Source organism: Vulpes vulpes, chromosome 13 (assembly GCF_048418805.1).
Source record: "Vulpes vulpes isolate BD-2025 chromosome 13, VulVul3, whole genome shotgun sequence".
In the NCBI taxonomy this organism is placed as follows: Eukaryota; Metazoa; Chordata; class Mammalia; order Carnivora; family Canidae; genus Vulpes; species Vulpes vulpes.
In genome coordinates, this window is record NC_132792.1 from 139,777,030 (window position 1) to 139,802,517 (window position 25,488).

A 25,488-nucleotide genomic window follows, 5' to 3' on the forward strand; every position below is an offset into this window, starting at 1 on the left:
CAGTGAAAAATTATTGAGTCTGACATGTCAGTATTGCTAAGGTTGAGAAATCCTGCTCTAAAACCATGGTTTCCAAAAGAAAAAAGGATAGCTCAAAATCACCTAAGATGTTTTTTCAAAATGTATATTGCTACCCCTCACCTACCCAGGATATAACAGCGGGAAGTCTGTACTTAAAAAAAAAGTTCCCCCCACTAGATATGTACCCCAAGCCCACCTTTGAAAACCAGTTTTCTGAATGAGTCTTAAGGAATTTTCTTTTTTTTTTAAGATTTTTTATTTATTCATAGAGACAGAGAGAGAGAGGGGCAGAGACACAGGCAGAAGGAGAAGCAGGCTCCATGCAGGGAGCCTGATGTGGGACTTGATCCCGGGTCTTCAGGGTCACACCTCAGGCTGAAGGCGGAGCTAAACCGCTGCACCACCAGGGCTACCGGAGTCTTAAGGAAATTAAGGAAAGAAGATACCCTTTTCTTTCCTTTTCCTGAATAGTCACTGCATACTATTCATACCAAAGATAACATTTTAGCTGGCATTACAAAATTGGGGTACATATTATATCCTCTACCAGGCCTAAATCTGTAGGAGATGTTTAACCAGAAAATGTGGATGACTGACCTTGCTCTCTTCTTTACTGGAGTAGGTGCTAGAAAGTTATCTTGGTCCTGATAGTGACTTCTCCTCCCCAATCACACATGCATAAATGGGGGTATACTGAGACGCCAGGAGGCAATCAGGCCAGCTGGCTTCAAAGGTGAGTAGGTCAATTACCTGGGAAGGATAGTGTAACTAGGACTTCTGTGTTCGGGAGTTGAAAATAAAATGTTGCTTAACCTGTTGAGCAGTGGATCACCCTTGTGAGAGAAAAGGCTCTGGGTCACAAGTGATGAGCATTTCAACCCACACCGACTAAGGCGACCAAACATCCCAGATTGCCTGGAGCTTTCCTCAATTTCTTTAGGACTCATTTCAGTGCTAAAACTAGGAAAGTCCCAGACAGACCAAGACAGATTACTTATCCTAACTCTCAAATGACACAGTGCTCCAGTGGTGTCTGGTCTATGAGATGATGGATTTGATAACACCAGGCACCAAAAGAACCCCTTTGAAAAGCAACCTCAGATGAGCTTATCATTAAGTGAAAAGGATCATCCTCTTCAAGGTTCTATCAAGGCCTGTGCTGAGATCAGGGTCGGGAGTCTAACAGTATCTTCTCTCTGTAGAGTTAGGCCAGAGGTCAATAGCATCACTTTGTATCAGTGAGAAACAATAGGAACAGTAAACTTGTCAACTTTAGGGGATCCCCCCGCAACTGTTTTATTAGTTCAGGTAACACTAGCTGTTTCCTTAGACCAATGGTATTGTGTACCAGGATCACATGGAAGGCTTACTGGGCCCCAATCCCCAGAGCTCTGATATGGGGTGGAACCTGAAAATTTGGATTTCTAACAAGCTGCTGGGTGATACTCAAGCTGCTGGCATCATTCACCCAACAGTCCAAAGTGTATGTTTGTGGGACCCTGGGTGGCTCAGCAGTTGAGTGTCTGCCTTCCACCCAGGGTGTGATCCCAGAGTTCCAGAATCAAGTCCCACATCGGGCTCCCTGCAGGGAGCCTGCTTCTCCCTCTGCCTATGTCTCTGCCTTTCTGTGTGTCTCTCATGAATAAGTAAATAAAATCTTAAAAAAAAAAAAAGACCCACAAAGTGTGTGTTTGTGGTTAGGTGGTTCTCTGAGGCAGCTCTCCTCAGAGTGCTGATTCAAGTGCCCAGCTTCCTTCATTTCCTTCCCAGCTATGAGAATCATCACTTTCTAGTCATCCAAAAGGGGGAGAAACATAAAGGATCACTCCTGGGAAATTTTTACAGACCAGGCCTAGAAGTCATGATAGTAATTAGACACATGGCTATGCCTAACTGCAAGGGAAGCTAGGACATGTTGTCTAGCTGTGTGCCCAGGAAGGAGAGAATATGGATTTGGATTCAGCCATAATCCACTCTTCTGGTCATCAAATATCCATTTCATCCTTTTCACCATACATAGAATACAATCCTCTTTCTCCACCAAGAGAAACAACCTTTTTAGTCATCACACCAAGCTCAAAATCTAGGATTTCTGGGAGACCCAAACTCTGAGCCACCCAGGTGCCCCAAAGACTTTTCATAGTGTGCTTCCTGCCCATGCAAATTTGGAACTTTGAGGATTGGTTTTATTCATTTTTAAAAAATATTATTTAAATTCCAGTTAGTTAAGATACAGTGCAATATTAGTTTCAGGTGTACAATATAGTGACTCAACACTTCCATGCAATACCTGGTGCTCATTATAGCTTGATGACTTTTTTTTTTTTTTAAGTTTCCTGCGTATACAAAGGCTTCTATAGACTAGGCTCTAGTTTCTTTGTTGATGCCACTCCCTCAAAAAACTTGGATGTTTCTGATCTATTTGCTTTCAGAAAGACTCAGGTGCCAGTAACTACTCCCAAAGTTATTTTCTAGATGTAGGATATTGAGCATTCCATATTTTTATTGGCTAGATTTGACAATCATATCTAGGTTCAGTTCTAAAGACTATCTTACTTCTTTTCTTCTTTACTTCATAATTTACTCTTTCACCTAAAAAATGTTCGGTTACCTAAAGGTTTGGCAGAGAAGGGAATATCCTTAATCTAATTGCCACATAGCTGTTATTTTGTTAACTTAGTAGTCTTACTGAATCTTTGTCAATCAAGGCTTTTTCTATCTAATCTCTTCATTTTAGATTCCAGAAGCACAGGATTTTCCAGCCCTCTAAAGCTCATGATCTCTGGGTTGTCTTCATCCTCTCTAACCTCTGCTTGAATTGAATCCAGCTCAATTGTAGCCCATGTTTCTCTCTCTCAATAATAACTTCCCGGAGAGTAGAAAGTTAAACCTCAAGCACACTAGCACTCAAATTCTTTTCAAACCCTTCCCTAGAACAGAGCTTCTTGAACAAAGTGTTCTATAACTTGGATGGTGTATTAAATCAAGTTCTCTGGAAGCAGACCCTTGAAATGATTCACATACAAATGACTTATTAAGGAGTAACCAGGAGTGAGAGGAAAGCAGAATAATAATAGATCTAATTTTAAGCAAATCACCAAGCTCACCCTCATCCCAAGGCAAAGAAGCTGGGTTTTCATACATACTCACCAGTCAGTCATTGGCTATGGGCTGCCCTTTGGGGACATGAACACCCATGTATTTCCAACTTTTTTAAAAAAAGATTTTATTTATTTATTCATGAGGGATACACACAGAGAGGCAGAGACATAGGCAGAGGGAGAAGCAGGCTCCCCGCAAGGAGAGCCTGATGAGGGACTCAATCCTGGGACAGGGATCCCACCCTGAGCCAAAGACAGATGCTCAACCACTGAGCCACCCAGGCGTTCCTATTTCCAACTTTCTGATCAGTAGACAAAGGGCTGCAGTAGCCTGAGGGTAGTCCTCTGAAATAAGTCTCAGGTAAGAGCTGGCAAAGAAAAGATGATAGAAGCCGTAGGATTAGCACATGGAACCCCTAAAAAGAATCTAAGGCGATCAGGCAGGCTGCCAACAGTGTTCACTAGTATGGGTGATGAATTACTTCTTTATTTTTACTACCCCCCCAACTGAAAGATAGCATTTATTTTTCTGTTTTTTTTTTTTTTAAGATTTTATTTATTTATTCATGAGAGACACACAGAGAAAGAGGCAGAGACACAGGCAGAGGGAGAAGCAGGCTCCATGCAGGGAGCCCAATGCAGAACTCGATCCAGGATCAGGCCATGGGCTGAAGGCAGGTGCTAAACCACTGAGCCATCCAGGCGTCCCCTCAGTTTTGAACATAGGCAACAAATCTCAGTATTATTATCCATTCCTGTGAATCATAAGGCACAAGTATTTTCATATCATATTATAGTTGCACACATCTCAAGATACTGTTTACATTCATCCCTCAACATTACTTTGAAATTAACATTAGTCCCAAGATCTATAGTCAGCAAACTGAAGACCCAAGAGAGCTGATGGTACAGTTCTAGTCTCAGTGTGATGGCCTTGATGTAGTTTTGAAATGTTGGTGAGGTCCAGAGCCAATGGCCAAGAGGAATTCTTTTATTTCTTTTTAAGATTTTATTTATTTATTCATGAGAGGCACAGAAGAGAAAGAGAGACAGACAGACAGACAGACACAAGCAGAGGGAGAAGCAGGCTCCATGCAGGGAGCTTGACGTGGGACTCAATCCCGGGTCTCCAGGATCAGGCCCTGGCCTGAAGGCGGCACTAAACCGCTAAGCCACCCGGGCTGCCCACCAAGAAGGAATTCTTGAGACATTGTTGGTGCAAAAAGGTGATTTTATTAAAGCACAGGACAGGACCCGTGGACAGAAAGAGCTGCTGCACTGGGGGGTGTGAGGAATGGCTGATTACACACTATGGAGTTTGGAGGAGGTAATGACAAAGGGAGGTGTCCATAGGAGTTTCATACACCCTCAGGACACTGGAGGTCTTGCTATTATTAAGCTAAGGTTTTGTTTTGTTTTGTTTCCTCTAGCAAAATATTAACATTAAGATAATTGGAAGTTTCCTGGAGGAATGTCACACATACCCCACCCAGGAGTGGGGGAAGGGGGGAGGTTGCAGGGTGTCTGCTTGTGTTTTGCAACTCAGTTTGCTTTATGCTGCCTCATCAGTTGGCAGTCTATGCAGGAGAGAAGGCATGATGATGGTATTAATTTCTTCTTTGTAATCTCTACCCCTGGAGAATTTTGTGGAAGGAAGACATAGAAGGCAGTTTCCAAAATTCCTAACTCAGATTCTAGAAATTTCTAAAAATATCAGCACTCTTCTTAAAGCATGGACTGTGTCAAGTCTTGGTATACAAGAAAACCCTAATTACATCAAGCCTGCCCGAACAAGTCAGTCAAAGGCATGTCTGACATGTTATATTGCAGTTGGGTGTGGGAAAGACCGTTCATCCTCTGATGGAAATAATGTTTTCCCGAATCTGAGGGTATTATCTGGAATGCCTTTCCATTCCTAGAAAAGAAACAAATAAAATTTTATTTAGGACAGATTGTTGATGTTCTATAAAAGTGGCAGATAGAAATAGAAGATATTAGAAATTAGGACAAATTACCGAAGTCCTATGAAAGAGACAGGTGTCAATATTGTGCTCTAGTGGTGGTGCCTTAAAAGTTATTGATGACCCTTTGATAGAAAATACCTTTATATCTGTGGTAAAGTATTTGTAGGTCCTTAAAAGTATTTGGACAATTTTTCTTTTCATTTTTAAAAATTATGATGATATATAATAAAATTCACCCTTTACTAAAACTGTACATTAATTACAGGTCTGTGAGTTTTGAGTCTCTTAACTACCACCAAAATTAAGATTGGAATGCTTCCATCTCCAAAAAAAACCTGCCCTGTCCCTTTGTAGTCAATACTTGCCCCCAGCCCCAGTCTCTGGCATCCACTGATCTCTTTTCTGTCTTTCTGGTTTTACCTTTTTTCAGGATGTCACATTAATGGAATCATATAGTATGTAATTTTGTGAGTCTGACTTGTTTCACTTAAGAGAATGCTTTTGAGATTCATTCATGTTGTTGCATGTATTAGGATTTGGTACCCTAAAACTTAAAAAAATTTTTTTTTGAATATAGGGAATCATTAGACCTTTGGTCAAAAATTTTAAAACAAGACTCCAGAGAAAGGAGCATGCCCAAATTTAAAAATATTAAGACATCATAGACATTTAGAGGTGTTGCTCCAAGCATTTATCATCAATGGTTGCCATAGAAAAGTCGTCATCACAGACACTGCTCTCAATGAAGGGCAGAGATGAAAGCTAAAGCTGTGAAAACTACCTTCAAGATTTCTGGAATTAAAGAGGTGAATTCTTTTTTTTTTTTTTTTTAGATTTTATTTATTTATGAGAGACACAGAGATAGAGGCAGAGACACAGGCAGAGGGAGAAGCTGGCTCCATGTGGGGATTGAGGGACTCAATCCCAGGACTCAAGGATCACACCCTGGGCCAAAGGCAGCTCTAAACCGCTTGGGTCACTGGGGCTGCCCTCTGCCAGTTATTTTAAAAAAGGAAAACTCCATAGGTTTCAGCATGCTATGGCCTGGCTCTCACACTGAAGGAATTTATTTTATACTTTTTCATTCTTTACTTATAAAAAGGTCATAGGGTATTAGAAAGGAAAATTCTCATTTACCTTTATAATCATGGGGAAAATTTTTGTATGGGCAATTAAGTGTCTATGTGGTAACATTTCTTTAAGAACTGCCTACTCTAAAATACCTTGGTCACAGATCTGACAATGACTTTGGATAAGATATTGTTTCAAAAAGTTCCCAGAGTACAATTCTACTAGAGAACATATTGATAAATCTAGATCTGTTAAAACATTAGCAATGATTAGTCTATCAGATCAATTTACAAGACAAATATCTCTGAAGTGCTGGGTTAAGAAAAGGGACCTTTGGGGAAGCTTTTGCTTCTTAGTGAGAAGCACTCAAAGAGGTGGGAGGAGATGCTAAAGACATCACATTTACTTCATGGTTTGGTTTAGAGATATTCCATTACTGACGAGAAAAGGGCTCTACGTAAGGTTTTGTTTTTTTTTTTTTTTAAAGATTTTATTTATTTATTCATGAGTGACACACACAGAGAGAGAGGCAGAGAAGCAGGCAGAGGGAGTCAAGCCGCTGGGCACGCCCTAATCGGAAATCGGCTCATAACGATGTAACCCTGCTTTGTGATCCCAAAATGATCCCAATTTTGTTGGCAACATCCAAAGCATCATAGTCAGGAGCCAGTTGAACATATGCTTTCTTCTCTCCATCAGGCCTGACCAAGGTGGTGACCTTGGCCACATCAATGTCATAGAGCTTCTTCACAGCCTGTTTGATCTGGTGCTTATTGGCCTTGACATCCACAATGAACACAAGTGTGTTGTTGTCTTCTATTTTCTTCATGGCTGACTCAGTAGTTAAGGGGAACTTGATGATGGCATAGTGATCAAGCTTTTTTTTTTTTTTTTTAATTTTTTTTTTCTTTATTTATGATAGTCACACAGAGAGAGAGGGCGAGAGGCAGAGACACAGGCAGAGGGAGAAGCAGGTTCCATGCACCGGGAACCCAACGTGGGATTCGATCCCGGGTCTCCAGGATCGCGCCCTGGGCCAAAGGCAGGCGCCAAACCGCTGCGCCACCCAGGGATCCCTTTTTTTTTTTTTTTTTTTTTTTTTTTTAAATATGATGAGCCACTGACCTTTATTGAGTACCTACTATTTTTTTTTAAGATTTGTTTATTTATGATATATATATACATATATATATATATATATATATATAGAGAGAGAGAGAGAGAGAGAGAGAGAGAGGCAGAGACACAGGAGGAGGGAGAAGCATGCGGGAGCCCGACGCAGGGCTCGATCCCGGGACTCCGGGATTACGCCAAACCGCTGAGCCATCCAGGGATCCCTCTATGTAAGGTTTATAAAGATTAGTATTATAAATGCTCTTTCTTGCAATGAAATGATATTTTAAGCTTGGAATGATTTTTTTCTGGTCTGTGAGGAATTTGAGTGGATGGAAAAATACATCTTTTTAAATTATTTTTTTCTAAATAACCATAGCCAAAAGATATTTTAGGCTCTGAATATTATTTTAATAAACAAATGGGTTAGAATGTAGTTTAAGTGAATTATTGATGTTAAGAAGACCACTTTTTCTTGTCTCTTTGACTGCCAAAAATTTTGAAGTCAAATTTGATTTTCAGAGAATGTGTATGTGTTCATTTTTTTGGTCCTGACTTTCTACTTCTATTTGTATATATTATTACTGTTATTTAATATGTTTTTGATATAAAGTGAATTTCTTCACTTAATAACACAAATAAGTGAATAAGAAAACAATGAATAAGTATATAAACAAACAAAAAAAACATTGATCTGTATTTGTTGGGACAACTAGATGAGCACATGCAAAAGAAGTTAGACCCTTTATCTCACACTATAGACAAAATGGATCAAAGACCTAAATATATAATAAAACTATAAAACTTTTATTTTATTTTTTTAAGAAGTATGCTATCTTCAGTTCTAGAGCATGAGCTTTTTATTTTTATTTATTTTTTAATTTTTATTTATTTATGATAGTCACAGAGAGAGAGAGAGAGAGAGAGAGAGGCAGACATAGGCAGAGGGAGAAGCAGGCTCCATGCACCGGGTGCCCGACGTGGGATTTGATCCCGGGTCTCCAGGATCGTGCCCTGGGCCAAAGGCAGGCGCCAAACCGCTGCGCCACCCAGGGATCCCATAAAACTATAAAACTTTTAGAAAAAACATAGAAGTACATCTTCATTACCATGAATTTGGCAATGGCTTCATAGATATGACACTAAAAACACATGCAACAAAAGAAAAGGAATAGATACATTGGAGTTCATCAAAATTAGAAACTTCTGTGTATTAAAGGATACTACTGAAAAGAATGAAAAGACAACCCAGAAAAGGGGAGAAATATTTTTAAATCCTATACCTTACAAAGACTTGTACCCAGAGTATGTAAAGAGTATTTATGAGGCACCTGGGGGGCTCAGTCAGTTGAGCATCTGTCTTAGGCTCAGGTCGAGCCCCATGTTGAGCTCTCCAGTTGGTGGGGTGCCTGCTTCTCCCTCTCCCTCTGCCTGTGGCTCTGCCTGCTTGTGCTCTCTGTCAAATAAATAAATTTTAAAAATCTTAAAAAAAAAAAGAATACTTACAACTCCAAAACTAAAGACAAACAACTTAAAACCGAGGAAAGGATTTTAATAGACATTTCTCCTCCAAAGAAGATAGACAAATGGTTATAAGTACATGAAAAGATTCTCAATGTCATTAGAATAATGCAAAACACAACCACATTGAGATATTACTTCAGACCACTTAGAAAACTTAGAGACAATAACAACAAAACAAAGAAAAATAACAAGTTTGGGTGAAGATGGGGAGAAATTGGAATCCTTATATATTGCTGATGGGAATGTAAAATGGTGTGACTTCTGTGGAAAACAGTGTCAGTTCACCAATAAGTTGAACATTGGATTACATGTGACACACCAATTCCACTCCTGGTTATATACCCAAAAGAATTGAAAACAGGCATTCAAATAAAAGCTTACACAAGAATGCTCTTGGTAGCACTATTCACAGCAATCAGAAGTAGAAGTAATCAAATGTTTATCAACTGATGAATAGATAAACTAAATATGGCATCTCCATGTAATGGAATACTATTTAGCCCTAAAAAGGAACAAAGTACTGACACATACTATAACATAGACCTTGAAAACGTTATACTAAGTCAAATAAGCCAGACACAAAAAGTCATATCTTGTATAATTTCATTTATATAAAATATCAAAAATAGGCAAATTTATGGAAATATAAAGCAGATTAGTGATCGTGAGGGGCTGAGGGGAACAAGGAATGGGGAGTGACTGCTTAATTGTACAGGTTTTCCTTTGTGTTGATGAAAATGTTCTGGAATTAGTAGTGATTATTGCATGACATTGTTACTGTATTTTTTTAAAGATTTTATTTATTTATTTATTTATTTATTTATTTATTTATTTATTTGAAAGAGAGAAAGAGAACACCAGTGGAGTGGAGGGATAGAGGGAGAGAGAGAGAGAGAGAGAGGGAGAAGCAGACTCCCCACTGAGCAGAAAGCCTGATGCAGGGGTTGATTCCTGGACCCCAGGATCATGACCTGAGCCAAAGGCAGATACTTAATGACTGAGCTACCCAGGCACCCCACGTTGTGAATGTATTAAATGGCACTGAATTGGGATGCCTGAGTGGCTCAGTGGCTGGGTATCTGCCTTTGGCTCAGGGTGTGGTCCCTTATCCGGGGATCCAGTCCCACATCAGGTTCCCCACAGGGAGCCTACTTCTCCCTCTGTGTATGTTCTGACTCTCTCTTTGCCTCTCATGAATAAATAAAATCTTAAAAAATAAGAATAAAAAAATAAATGACACTGAATTGTATACCTTAAAATGGTTAAAATACATATGTATATGTACATTTATATATGTATGTATATTTACCAGAATAGAAAAAAGAATAATCTATTAACTTGTGAAAGGTTGAACAAACTGGGACATATTCACACACACAAAAATAACATACTGGGCAATAAAGTGGAATGAACCGATGTATGAAACAATATAGATTAATCTCAAGAGTATTTTACAATGTTAAAAAAAAGCCATATCATTTGTAAGACATTCTAGGAAAAGAGAAACGATAGGTACAGAAATCAGATCAGCAGTTTCCAGGGCTTGGAGTCAGGGATTGGCTGCAAAGGGGAATGAGGGACTTGTTTGAAGTTGTAGACTATTTTTTATTTCTCTTGTGGTGGTAATTATTCTTTGAATTTATCACAGCTAATCAGGCTCTACATCCAAAAAGGATGAGTTTTGCCTTATATAAATTAAATATCATAAAGCTGACTTAAAATTACAACATAGGGGAATTATACCAAGCTTTTATAGAGAGATTCAGAAAATCATAAAATAAATTTTCTTGAGCTAGGAAAAGAAAAATCAAGTGTAAAAAAAAAAACAAAAACAAGGGGCATCTGGGTGGCTCAGTGGTTGAGCATCTGCCTTTGGCTCAGGGTGTGATCCTGGAGTTCTGGGATCTAGGCCCACATCAGACTCCCTGCATGGAGCCTGCTCCTCCCTCTGCCTGTGTCTCTGCCTGTCTCATGAATAAATAAATAAAATCTTAAAAACAAAAACAAAAACAAAAGCAAAAATAGGGCACCTGGGTGGCTCAGTCAGTTAAGTGTTCAACTCCTGGTTTCTGCTCAGGTCATGGTTGGATTGAGCTCCTAGTTGGGCTCTGTGCTCAGCAGGGAATCTGCCAGAGATTCTCTCCCTCTCCATCTACCCCTCCCCCCAAAACAAATAAATCTGGGAGTGGAGCCTCCTTAAGATTCTCTCTCTCCCTCTCTTTTCCTTAACCCCCTCACTCTCTTCCTCTCCAGAAAAAAACAAACCAAAACAAAACAAGAACAGTATTACTTTGGGTTTATCTAATGCCTTTCCTCTGGTAAATGAATGTATATATTTCTATTATCCTGACTCATCAGCCTCTAAGGTAATCTATTTAAAAATATGCATTCTAGGGACACCTGGATTGCTCAGCAGTTGAGCGTCTTGCCTTCCGCTTGGAGCGTGATCCTGGATTGAGGCCACATCAGGCTCCCTGCATGGTGTCTGCTTCTCCCTCTGCCTATGTCTCTGCCTCCCTCTCTCTGTGCCTCACATGAATAAATAAATAAAATCTTTTTAAAAATATGTATTTTTAAAAAACTACGGAGTTTAAACATGAATCCTGAAGGCATTACCGATCACCATCCAGAAGTATTCCAAATAAAATTCCATTGACTAGGGTACTAAAAAGTAAGTCCTGGGATTCCTGGGTGGCTCGGTGGTTTGGCGCCTGCCTTTGGCCCAGGGCACGATCCTGGTAGTCCCGGGATCGAATCCCGCGTCGGGCTCCCGGCATGGAGCCTGTTTCTCCCTCTGCCTGTGTCTCTGCCTCTCTCTCTCTCTCTATGTCTATCATGAATAAATAAATAAAATCTTAAAAAAATAAAAATAAAATAAAAAGTAAGTCCTGCTGGTATAATATAAACCTCACTATTATATTTGAGGAACTCCTGTAAAAAAGATAATGTTCTTGTTGTCAGAAGGAGCACCTAATATTTTGAATTCACCTTATAGGTAAACTGTAGTGAAGTCTGTTTGATTACCAAAGAACTAACCCTTAGGTATAGGCACTTTGTTTATAGCCAAACCTTGGAAGAAATAGGTATAGATGAGAATATCACAAACATCAAATGACTGTATTCTTTAATTTTCATTTCGCTATGGCTTTATTCATATGATCTGATTTCCCAATATTTATCTTGTTATTCTTGTAAAAATTGATGTCACAAACAAAATAATTAAATGCAGCCAGAAAACAAATAACTTTAAAATTTTTTTAAATTTAAATTCAATTTAATTAACATATGCCATATTATTAGTTTCAGAGGTAAAATTTAGTAATTTATCAGTTGCATAAAACACTCAGTGTTCAAGCACCCTCCACAAATACTATAACTTTAAAAAGACCTATTGTCTATTTTCTTTTTACTGAGATTCCTAAGTTTAGCTGTTATTTCCTTTTTTTTTTTAACGATTTATTTATTTATCTATTCATGAGAGACACAGAGAGAGAGAGAGAGGGGGGGGGGGGCAGAGACACAGGCAGAGGGAGAAGCAGGCTCCATGCAGGGAGCCTGACATGGGACTTGATCCTAGGTCTCCAGGATCAGGCCCTGGACTGAAAGTGGCACTAAACCGCTGAGCCACCCAGGCTGCCCCTAGCTGTTATTTCCAAACTAGCTTCTTACATCACTTATATGCATGATTGTAACCCCAGCTATCTAACTGGCTTTTCTAGTCTCTTTCTGGAGTTGTCAAAGGTCAGTAGCTCTTTTATGCCTGGCTACACCTTATCTGTATTAAATTAACCAATTTTCTTTTTTTTTTTTTTAAGATTTTATTTATTTATTCCTGAGAGACACACACAGAGAGAGAGAGGCAGAGGGAGAAGCATCAGGTCTCCAGGATCAGGCCCTGGACCGAAGGTGGCGTTATACTGCTGAGCCACTGGAGCTGCCCATAAATTAACCAATTTTCTTTCTTTCTTTCTTTTTTAAATTAACCAATTTTCAATGATAATGTTACAATATTGACTTTTACCCTCTGTTCATTTTACAGTAAAACTTCTAGGCTTTATTAACATACTATGGACATTCTCTAAGAGAGAATGAGGGAGAAAAATCTATTCTCTATTTACATATATATTCTACGATATGTTTGTTTCACACTTAGTAAGAAATGTAACATAAAGATCATGCATGATTATGGCTCATTATAGGATTTGTTCCTTGACCTTGATGGGATAGCAGGAAGACTGAACCATTTCTCTTCCAATCATTTCTCATAATTCGGTAGCCAGCTTAAGCTTCTTTACATGGCAGCCTTGTTCCAGAAAACAAAGGCAGAAGCAGCAAGCATCTATAGGCATAGGCTCCAGAACTCATATGTCATTTCCACTGTGTTCTATTGGTCAAAGGAAGTCACAGTCCTGTTCAAATCCTCAAGGGTACAATGATAGATTCTACCTTTTTTTTCTTAAAAAAAAAATTTATTTATTTATTCATAAGAGACAGAGGAGAGAGGCAGAGACATAGGCAAAAGGAGAAGCAGGCTCCCCCAAGGGAGCCAGATGTGGGACTTGATCCTGGACCCCAGGATCATGCCCTGAGCAGAAGGCAGGCATCAACCGCTGAGCCACCCAGGCATCCCAAATTCTACCTTTTGTTGGAAGAAGAGGCAACACCATTTTGTGAAGGACTATGAAGACAGGGACTCATGATACTATGGGGGCCAATATTATAATGCTCTATGCTGTTGAGGAGTGCAATTTTGCTATATAAGGATTTGATCAAATAAAGAGAAAATAATCTCTAGAAATTGGCAGCTCTTTTTTCCTTTCATTTTTTTTTAAGATTTTATTTATTTACTCATGAGAGATACAGTGAGAGAGGCAGAGACATAGGCAGAGGGAGAAGCAGGTTCCCTGCAGGGAACCCATGTGGGACTCGATCCCAGGACCCCGGGATCACAACCTAAGCCAAAGACAGACACTCAACCACTGAGCCATCCAGGTGTCACTCAATGTGAACCATATTTATAGCTTCACTTCTTACTTGTCCCAGTACCTGCACATGCATATGATTGTTTTCTTTATTTATGCTCCACTTAAGCTATAGTGAGTCACCACTGAGTCCGGTGTAACAAATTCAGTTTTAAAGTATATTAACTCAGCTGAAGCTAAATTCCTAAAAAGACTGAAAATGGGGATGCCATTCAGGCATTCAGGTCACGCCTAGGTGGCTTAGTCAGTTAAACATCTGCCTTGGGCTCAGGTCATGATTCCAGGGTCCTGGATGAAGCCCCACATTGAGCTCCCTGCTCAGCGGGGAGTCTGCTTCTCCCTCTCCCTCTCCCCCTCCCTTCACTCATGCTGTCTCTCTCTCAAATAAATTTTTATTTTTTTAAAAAAGATTTTATTTATTATTTATGAGAGAGAGAGAGAGAGAGAGAGAGAGAGAGGCAGAGACACAGGCAGAGGGAGAAGCAGGCTCCATGCAGGGAGCCTGATGTGGGACTCATCCTGGGACTCCAGGATCACGCCCTGGGCCGAAGGTGGCGCTAAACCACTGAGCCACTGGGGCCTCCCATCAATTAAATTTTTAAAAAAATCTTAAAAAAAAAAAAAAAAGACTGAAAATGGTCTTTGAAATTAAATAGTTATAAAATTATCTGGAAGTTTATAGGGTAAAAATGATTATAGGGAAGTAATAAACGTGGAATATAATAATGGAATATTTCTCTGGGTTCTGACTTCTTTTTCTCTCTTATGGTTTCTGTAGATTTTACTTTTCCCCCTCTTTATTTCATCACTCGTAGGACAATAAGTATATGAGAACATAGGATTAATTTTAATTTCATCAACTATAAAACTTAAGCTTATACTCAGGTAATCTCTATGATTCTATTATTTTATTTGGCATCATGGGAAACATTTGTGACTCATTCAGGCTGGTTTTGAGTCCTATATTGACACCAAAGGATGTTTTGTGAGATTTTTTTCCTAACTTCAATTCTAGGAAGGTGGGAGGCCTGGGTGACTCAGCGGCTGAGCGTCTGCCTTCGGCTCAGAGCATGATCCCCGAGTTCCAGGATCAAGTCCCACATCGGGCTCCCTGCAAGGAGCCTACTTCTCCTTCTGCATATGTCTCTGCCTTCTCTCTGTGTCTCTTATGAATAAATAATTTAAATCTTTTTTAAAAAATTACAGGAAGGTGATAAGATACTAATTGTGAGATTCTAATTCTCTCAATAAGTCTTCACAATATCATGGAGATTTTTTTTAAGTTATTTGAGATAACTCGTTATAATAAATAGTTTCTTTCATCAGCATCAAATATACCCCTGAGCTAACTTGAACTATTTTCATCGTACCTAGAAAGCTAAGTAGAAAGTTCACCTAGAAATTGGCAAGAATTCTGCATTTTTCTTTTCTTTTTGAACTCTTTGCCTGAAGTATAGGATTCCTGGGGATTGGACTCTCTGAACTATAAATGCTATTTGAAAGCTAATTAAAGGGAGAAAGCTGATCAAAGAGAAAAAAGAAGTAACAAATTTTCCTAAGTGACATGAAGTGATAAGTATTCCTAAGATTTCTATGATACTACAATTGTAATGCCAGAGTAGTACATTCTCTACCCAATGTGATTTCAGAGGTTCTAGAAAGATTTTCTAGTAAAATATGCTCACTTGCCCTTAACCAATGCCAGTAACAGATAAGACTGGAGACCTCCCCTTTTTGTCACTCTTTCTTAGAGTGCCACTGATGTAAAAGATCCAAATTGTTTTAGAAAATGCAATGAGGGGGATCCCTGGGTGGCGCAGCAGTTTGGCGCCTGTCTTTGGCCTGGGGCGTGATCCTGGAGTCCCTGCAGGAAGCCTGCGGCTCCCTCTGCCTGTGTCTCTGTCTCTGTCTCTCTCTGTGTCTCTCATGAATAAATAAATAAAATCTTAAAAAAAAAAAAAAGAAAATGCAATGAATTGGGGTGCCTGGGTGGCTCAGTTGGTTAAATGTCTGCCTTGGGCTCAGGTCAGGATCCCAGGGTCCTGGAATTGAATCCTGCATTGGGCTCCTTGCTCAGTGGGGAGTCTGCATCTCCCCCTATTCTCCCACCCCCGTTCATGAATCTCTTTCTCTCTCTCTCACTCAGTCTCTCTTTCTCAAATAAATAAAATCTTTAAAAAAAGATAAGAATAAAAAAATTAAAGACAAAAAATGATAAGAAAATGCAATGAGTTGAGTTAAAATTCACATGAGAGTATGAAAGTGTGATATTATAATGCCTTTTTGATAAGGGGAATATGGAGCCTGGGAAGGTAACATATTAATTTGTGTCATTTTGGTAGTAAACTTCACTGTTTTATAAGCTTCATGGTGAAATAGTATTACCTTTCATTTGTTTAATATTTACTTTTCAAATGCTTCAAGGTGTGTCCTGGCCAAGTAGACCAAACTGGTAGGTGGAATAACATCAGAGATCAGGACTCACAAGTATACCTCATTTGGTTCTAACTTCTATTTCACATCTACCTTTGGCTATCCCAGTCCAGATGTAGAGTATGTGTATAGCAAGTGGAGAAATTTCAGAAGAAAACCAGGCTTATTTTTCAGGATAGGAAAATAGGTTTTACCGTTTTATCAAAAGGAGGGCTCTTGGTGACACCTGGAATATGTTCAGAAAATAAATGGATTTATCTCTGTTTAAGCCTTATATTAAGAAAAGATTGTAGGGATACTGGGGTGATTCAGTCAGTTGAACATTCAACTCCTAATTTCAGCTCAGGTGGTGGTCTTGGGGTGGTGGGATTGTGCCCCATGTTGGGCTCTATGCTCAGGGTGGAATCTGCTTGCTCTTCTCCCTCTGCTCTTCCTCTGCTTAGGCTTTCTCTCTTTCTCAAATAAAAAAATAAAATCTTTAAAAAAAGAAAATATTTTATGGGTCTCCAAGGAACCCCTAGAAAACACACCCTGCTAAAAAAGATGGAGCCCTTGATGCAAGGATTTGTAAACATATATGAAAAAAGGAAAGGAAGAGAGATATAAAGAATAGATTAAAAAGTAGAGAAAGAAAAAAAGCAAATTAGTCAAAATTTGCTAGTCAAAATTAGTCAAAAGTTGAACTGTTAAATACAGCATCATTAGGCACAAAAATGCATATTTACATTAAAAAAAGGAACTTACTGGGGTGCCTGGGTGGATCAGTTGGTTAAGCATTGGACTCTTTATTTTGGTTCAGGTCATGATCTCAGGGTCATGGAATCCAGCTCTGAGTCTAGCTCCACCCTCATTGTGGTCTGCTTGAGCTTCTCTCTCTCTCTCTCTCTCTCCCCCTGTACCTACCCTGCTTTCTTACACACACACACACACACACACACACACACACACATTCTCTCTCTCAAAAAAAAAAGAACTTACTGAAATTAAAAGGTAAAGCCTTTAGGGAAATGTTCACCTGGGTTTTCAACCAATAAATAAAATCATAGAAAGCACTTAAGAATCAAGAGTCCTGATATTTAAAACTAGGTTCTTTTATTAACAACCTGAATGAAATTGAGCAATTTAATTAAACCTGATTATTTTCAATTCCCTCATAGAGTAAAAAGACTGAGTGATCTCTGACTCATTTAAGCGCTATTGTTCTGTGTTTTCAGTTATGGGTCATATCTTTAGCTCTCAATTCTATCTTGGAATCTTTGATATTGATTAAAGACAATCAATACCATCTTGACTGGTATGGACATTTAGCAAAAGGACTCCTTGCATTTCACTACCGCAGACACAAATTAAGGAATAACAGTGAATCATACTGACCTATACGGGTGTCATATTATCTTTCTATGAAAAGATAATTCTTATGAAAAGTAAGAAAAGATTCTTATGAAAAGTAAGAATTAGATTTACTATCTTTATTAGGACCGACTTTCCGCAGGCTGGCCTGAAGTGAGGCTTTTATAACCATGAGGTTTGTTACAGATAGCCTCTCACCTCCCTTTCTTCACCTCCTCCTACTCCTAATATTGCCTTTGGCCTGGCCCCAGCTGTTCTTGCTTTCACAATTACTCTGCAGCTGCCAACGCCCACCTAGCCTCCTCTTCCTCCCTTCCTCATGCCCCACCTTTGCCTTTACCCTTTAGTATAGTAGGTTATTTCATTATTAATATTTTGTCCTACTCACCCTCAAAAACCGATGTCCAATCTTAAAGTTCCTAATGAAGCAGATACATTGAGGAAAACTCTCTGACTGAAAGAGTCAATATTAAGTCTTTTTTTTTTTTTAATTTTATTTATTCATGAGAGACAGAGAGAGAGGCAGAGACACAGGTAGAGGGAGAAGCAGGCTCCCTCTGGGGACCCTGATGCAGGACCCTGGGATCACACCCTGAGCCGAAGGCAGATGCTCAACTACTGAGCCACCCAGGTACCCCAATATTAAGATATAAATTAATCCTCAACTCATTTCAGAAACACATAGTTGGTGGAATTTCAGATTCAGCAGCAAAATAAAAGAATTTTAGGGAATGGAGGGAAATTTGGGAAAGGACAAGGGGCTGAAAGGGCCTTCTTAATTGAAGCACGGTCCTAGGAGCAGGAGCAATAGAATCCATTGGGAGCTTGTTAGGAATGCAGAATCTCAGGCCCTCCCAGCTCTATGAGTCAGAATCTGCATTTCCAAGCAAAGAGGGAGAGGTGGTTAGTAGTTTGTCAGCACGGTACACTTTGAGAAACACTGGTTTACAGTATTCCACTGGTGAATACATTCTCCCCTCTCTAGTGTCAAGTTGGCCAACTGTTGGTTTAAACATCCATTTGATGTTTCTAAGCAACCTTCCTTTTAATTATTATTATTATTACTATTTTAAAAGATTTTATTTATTTGGCAGAGAGTGAGAGCACAGCAGGGGGAGTGGCAGGCAGAGGGAGAGAGAGAAGCAGGCTCCCCACTGAGCAGGGAGCCCAATGTGGGGCTTGATTAAGGATCCTGAGATCAGGGGATCCCTGGGTGGCTTAGCCGTTTGGCGCCTGCCTTCGGCCTAGGGTGTGATCCTGGAGTCCCAGGATCTCCCTCTCCCTGTGTCTCTGCATCATTCTCTCTCTCTCTGCTCTCAAGAATAAATGAATAAAATCTTAAAAAAAAAAAAAGGACCCTGAGATCATGATCTAAGCTGAAGGCAGATGCTTACCGACTGAGCCACCCAGGCACACCTTCCTTCTGATTATTGACCCAAGGATATTATTGTCACCAGATTCCATGGTTATCTAATATATTTGGAGAGGAGTGGACATTACCTAAAGCTCTCATTTAACACAGCATTGGAAACATAGCAATCAGAACTTAGGAAACCATGTAGGATACTCAGTTGGAATAATGAAAGTGGAAGCCTATGGTTGGCTAAAAGATTTCGACCTGTCCGGCAAGGCAATCAAAACAAAGTTCATCTGGCTGGCTCAGTGGATAAAATATGTGATTCTTGACCTCAGGGTCGTGAGTTCAAGTACCATGTTGGGTGTAGAGATTACCCTAAAAAAAAAAAAGGGGGAAGTATGCAAAAAAGTGTATATATATATATATATATATATATATAAAGAAAGCACAGACTATGCTATGGTAACTTGATATATAATAGGGCTTTCAGTTGAGAAAAGATGTTCAATGGGACTTATTTTTAAAAATTTACCTCATATTGGGGTGCTAGCTGGCTGAGTCAGTAGAGAATGTGACTCTTGATTGTGGGATTGGGAGTTTGAGCCCCATGCATGGTGTAGAGTTTAGTTAAAATTAAAAAAAAATTAAATTCACCTCAAACAAAAATAAATTCCAAGTGGATGATTAAAGACTTAATTAAATGTGAGAAACAAAACTTGTAAAACTCCAAAAGAAATTACAGGAGAACTTCTCTGAGATTTTATGATGGAAGAATTTAAGACAAAATGCTCAAATCATTAAGGAAAATACTACTAGCTCCTGTTCATCAAAATACAATATAAAAAGAGTGAAAAAGGCAAGAAACAATCAGAAGTGATATTTGTAACGTATACGACTGACAAAGTTTCAGTACTCACAATATTTTTTATTAAGTTTTTAATTTTAGTACTAGTATAATTAACATAAAGTGTTATAATAGTTTCAGGTGTATAGTACAGTGATTCCACAGTTCTGTGCATTACTCAGTGCTCATCATGGTATGTGGACTCTTTTTTTTTTTTTTTAACAACTTTATTTTTTTATTTATGATAGGCACACAGTAAGAGAGAGAGGCAGAGACATAGGCAGAGGGAGAAGCAGGCTCCATGCACCAGGAGCCCGACATGGGATTCGATCCCGGGTCTCCAGGATCGTGCCCTGGGCCAAAGGCAGGCGCTAAACGCTGCGCCACCCAGGGATCCCGGTATGTGGACTCTTTAATCCCCATCACCTCTTTCACATATGTCACCCACCTCCCCTCTGGTAACCATCAATTTGTTCTCTATAGTTAAGAATTTGTTTATTGGTTTGTCTCTTTCCCCCCACACACACTTCATTCGTTTTGTTTCTTAAATTCCACAAACGTAGGAAATCATATGGTATGTGCCTTTCTCTGACTGACTTATTTTACTTAGCATCATACTCTGTAGCTCTATCCATGTTGTTGCAAATGGCAAGATTTCATTCTTTTTTAAGGCTGAATAATTCCATTGTGTGTGTGTGTATGTGTGTATAACCACATTTTCTAAAATCCATCTATCAATGGGTACTTGGGATGTTTTTATAGTTTGGCTATTGTAAAAATGCCACAATGAACATAGGGGTGCATGCATCCCTTTGAATTGGTATTTTTATATTTTGAGGGCAAATATCTAGTAGTGCAATTACTGGATCATAGGATAGTTCTCCATACTGTCTTCCACAGTGACTGTCCCAGTTTGCATTCCTCACCAACACTTATCGTTTCTCGTGTTTTTGATTTTGGTCATTCTGACAGGTGTGAGGTGACATCGCATTGTGGTTTTGATTTGCATTTCCCTAATGATGAGTGGTTGGGCATCTTTTCATGTGTCTGTTAGTCATCTGGATGTCTTATTTTTTTTTTAATTTTATTTTATTTATTTATGATAGTCATACAGAGAGAAAGAGAGAGAGGCAGAGACACAGGCAGAGGGAGAAGCAGGCTCCATGCACCGGGAGCCTGATGTGGGATTCGATCCCAGGTCTCCAGGATCGCGCCCTGGGCCAAAGGCAGGCGCCAAACCGCTGCGCCACCCAGGGATCCCATCTGGATGTCTTCTTTGAAGAAATGTCTGTTCATGCCTGCCCACTTTTTAACTGGACTATATATTTTGGGGGTGTCGAATTCTTTAAGTTCTTTTTTTTTTTAAGATTTTATTTAATTATTCATGAGAGACACACAGAAAAAGAGGAAGAGACATAGGCAGAGGGAGAAGCAGGCTCCATGCAGGAAGCCTGATGTGGGACTCGATAGCAGGACTACAGGATCACGCCCTGAGCCAAAGGCAGACACTCAACTGCTGAGCCACCTGGTCATCCCAAATTATTTAAGTTCTTTATGTATTTTGGATACTGATCTTTTATTGGATATGTAATTTGCAAATATCTTCTTCCATTCAGTAGATTGCCTTTTAGTTTTGTTGTTTCCAGTACTCATAATATTTTTAAGGCTTACAAAGAAAATCTAACAGAAATATAAACAGAAGCCTTAATGTTATTTTTAAAAAGATTTTATTTATTTATTCATGAGGAACACACAGAGAGAGAAACAGAGACATAGGTAGAGGAAGAGGCAGGCTCCATGCAAGAAGCCCGATGCGGGAATGGATCCTGGGACTCTGGGATCATGCCCTGAGTCAAAATCAGACACTCAACTGCTGAGACACCCAGGCATCCCAAGCCTTAATGTTATTATAGAAAAAACACAGATGACCACTAAATATATGAAAATGCTCAAATTCACTGGTAATTACAGAAATATAAGGTAAGCCATAATCATATTTCATATCTCATGTACCAGACATGCAAAAACTAAAGGGTGGTATGATGTAGAACGGGCATTCTCATTAACTACTAGTGTAAATTGGTACAATCACTTTGAAAGATAATTTGTTATTTTTCTGGTATTCTGTTGCTGCATACAAACCACCCAAAACTTAAAATAACATTCCAAAGTTCTATGGGTCTGCAAATTGGAAAGGTCTTGGCTGGGTAGCTCTGGAATTGTTCCTTCAGTTACAGTGGCACATCTGGGGACTGGATTTCCACACAAGAGTGGTAAGGTTGAGCTCAGAGCATGGTGACCTCTGGCTTCAGGGTGGCCAGAAGGCCTATAAGGAAGGTAATGTCTTTTTTTTTTTTTTTAAGATTTTATTTATTTATTCATGAGAGACACACACAGAGAGAGAGAGAGAGAGAGAGGCAGAGACAGGAGACAGGAGACAGGAGACAGGAGAGGCTCCCCTGCAGGGAGCCCGATGGGGGACCCTGAGGCAAAGGCAGATACTCAGTGGCTGAGCCACCCAGGCATCCCAGGAAGTTGAAGTCTTTTAAGAGCAACTGTTTGAACCAACAGTGTAGATGTGTGGCCTTTTATATACTAGACTTCAAGTTATATAGAGTAACTTCTTCCATACGCTATTGGTTGGAACAGTTACAAAAGCTTACCTGTTATCAAAGGAAGGGGACATAGACTCCACCTCTTACTGGGAGGTGTCAAGATCACATTATTTAAAAAAGAGCATGTGGTTGGAAGTTTTTTTTTTAAGATTTTATTTTATTATTATTATTTTTAAATAAAGATTATTTATTTATTTATTCATGATAGATACACACACAGAGAGAGAGAGAGAGAGAGAGAGAGGCAGAGACACAGGCAGAGGGAGAAGCAGGCTCCATGCAGGGAGCCGGATGTGGGACTTGATCCTGGGACTCCAGGACTGCGCCCTGGGCCAAAGGCAGGCAGCAAACTGCTGAACCACCCAGGGATCCCCTTAAGATTTTATTTTTAAGTAATCTCTACACCCAATGTGGAGCTCAAACTCCAAACCTTGAGATCAAGAGGTGCACACTCCACTGACTGAGCCAGCCAGATGCCCCAGATAAAAGATATATTTGTGGGCATCTTTAGAAAATACTATCTGCCATAGGCACTATTTACTAAAATGGAAGATGTGTATACCTTATGACTGACAATTGTACTCCTGGATATTTACCCTAGAGAAATTCTTTTCCATGTGCATCTGGAGACACATCACTTTGTAATTACAGAGAGCTGAAAATAATCAAAATGTCCAGCAACTCTGGAAGGGATACATAAAAAAGATATTTTATGTTAGTAAAAATGAATGCATTTTAGTCACTCAGTTGACATGGACAAATCACAAGAACAATGTGGAACTTTAAAAGCAAATTCTAGAACACATATATCATTTATATTACAGTCACAAATAAACAAAGCTGTTTATGCTATTTTGTAATATTGTTTAGGAATATCTATATTTGTGTTAAATCAGCAAATTACAGAGGAAAACAAGAGTGATTAACATAGGGATCCCTGGGTGGCGCAGCGGTTTAGCGCCTGCCTTTGGCTCAGGGCGCGATCCTGGAGACCCGGGATCGAATCCGACGTCGGGCTCCCGGTGCATGGAGCCTGCTTCTCCCTCTGCCTGTGTCTCTGCCTCTCTCTCTCTCTCTCTCTCTGTGACTATCATAAATAAATAAAAATTAAAAAAAAAAAGAGTGATTAACATAAAAGTCAAGATAGTGATTTCAGGAATAGAAAACAAGTAGGAGAAACAATCTGGAAGGGGCATACTGGAAGCTTTAAGATTCTGGGATATTCCATTTCTTAAGTTAGTGGTAGTTACTTAGTGTTCAGTTTATTATTAATCTTTTTTTTTTTAAGATTTATTTATTTGAGAGAGAGAGTGAGCATGAACAAGAGGGGAAGGAGAGGGAGAGAGAATCTCAAGCTGACCCTGTGCTGAATGCCTTACTTGGGGATTGATCTTTTTTTTTTTTTTTTAAGATTTTATTTATTTATTCATGAAAGACACAGAGAGAGAGAGAGAGAGAGAGAGAGAGAGAGAGGCAGAGACACAGGCAGAGGGAGAAGCAGGCTCCATGCAGGGAACCCGATGTGGGACTTGATCCTGGGAATCTGGGATCACATCCTGAGCCAAAGGCAAAAGCTCAACGACTGAGCCACCCAGGTGTTCCAGGGATTGATCTTACGACCTCATGAGATCATGACCTGAGCCAAATCAAGAGTCAGACTTTAATCTACTGTGCCACCCAGGTACCCCGGTTTATTATTAATCTTTAAAACATACACATATACTGAATATACTTTTGTAGTTATGATGATTCTCACAAAATTTGAAAAATATGCATTTATAGAAGAATCTTTGTCGGGCAGCCCTGGTGGCTCAGCAGTTTGGTGCTGCCTTCGGCCCAGGACGTGATTCTGGACACCCAGGATCGAGTCCCATGCCGGGCTCCCTGCATGGAGCCTGCTTCTCCCTCTGCCTGTGTCTCTGCCTCTCTCTCAGGAATAAATAAATTTAAAAATTTTTTTAAAAAAAGCTTTGTCAAATGTATGACAGAGTAAAGCCAATAGGAACCTATTTTTCTTTCTTTCTTTTTTTAAAGATTTTATTTATTTATTCATGAGAGACACAGAGAGAGAGGCAGAGACATATGCAGAGGGAGAAGCAGGCTCCATGCAGGGAGCTCGATGCATCCCTAAAACATTATTTTTAATGATACCGCTGATATGGTAGACTGGTACGCAAAATTTGCATTCATTTTATTTTATTTTATTTAAAAAATTTTTTTTTTAATTTTTATTTATTTATGATAGTCACAGAGAGAGAGAGGCAGAGACACAGGCAGAGGGAGAAGCAGGCTCCATGCACCGGGAGCCTGACGTGGGATCCGAACTGCATTCATTTTAAAGATAAAACATAAGACGTCAAAGACATTGGATGGAGATATGGGAACAAAGATTTCTTGGCAAGTGGGGCATTCAAGTTTATTCTTTCTCTGTAAACAGATACATTGACAGAAAAATTTGAGAAGCACTGGATCTCCAGGCCAACTTGATTACTCATTTCAACACATGCTGTGTCTTCTGACTTTCATGCTTTTGCTCCCTCCATTTTCTCCAATATAAACCTTTCAACTCATGAAATTTACTTGGTGAGATGATGGAGATGACTAGTCAACTTGTTCTTGCCCAGACCCAGAACAATTTTAATTTACATTCTTTGTTCTCATAGAAGGGAAACAATCCTCTAATGTTTGTGCAAGGTCCCCTTATGACCTAAAATGTGAAGACCTGCATCTGTCATTTCATACTGATCCTGCAATAGCATGAACTGATAGCTGAATGTTCAGTGAAATTAATTGTTGCTTCACCTTATTTTTGTTATTCAAAATTAATTTAGCCCCAGGGTACCTGGCTGGCTTGGTTGGTAAAGCTTGTGGCTTTTTAAAAAAGATTTTATTAATTTATTCATGAGAGACACAGAGAGAGAGGCAGAGATATAGGTAGAGGCAGAAGCAGGCTCCATGCAGGGAGCCCAATGCCGGACTCAATCCTGGGACTCCAGGATCACGCCCTGAGCCAAAGGCAGATGCTCAACCACTGAGCCACCCAGGGATCCCCAAGCTTGCAGCTCTTGATCTCGGGATCCTGAGTTCAAGCCACACATTGGGTGTAGGGATAA

The 25,488-nt window shown here is 39.5% G+C and overlaps 1 long non-coding RNA gene across 1 annotated transcript in view; it reads right to left on the bottom strand.

Annotated features, from left to right (window-relative positions):
• Positions 1–4,335: 4,335 nt before the first annotated feature.
• Positions 4,336–25,488, bottom strand: part of LOC112921837 (uncharacterized) — a 29,999-nt gene continuing 8,846 nt past the window's right edge. Inside the window, exon 2 of the long non-coding RNA XR_003235317.2 lies at positions 4,336–5,037. This is a non-coding gene — a long non-coding RNA (uncharacterized lncRNA). The remainder of the gene's footprint in view (positions 5,038–25,488) is intronic.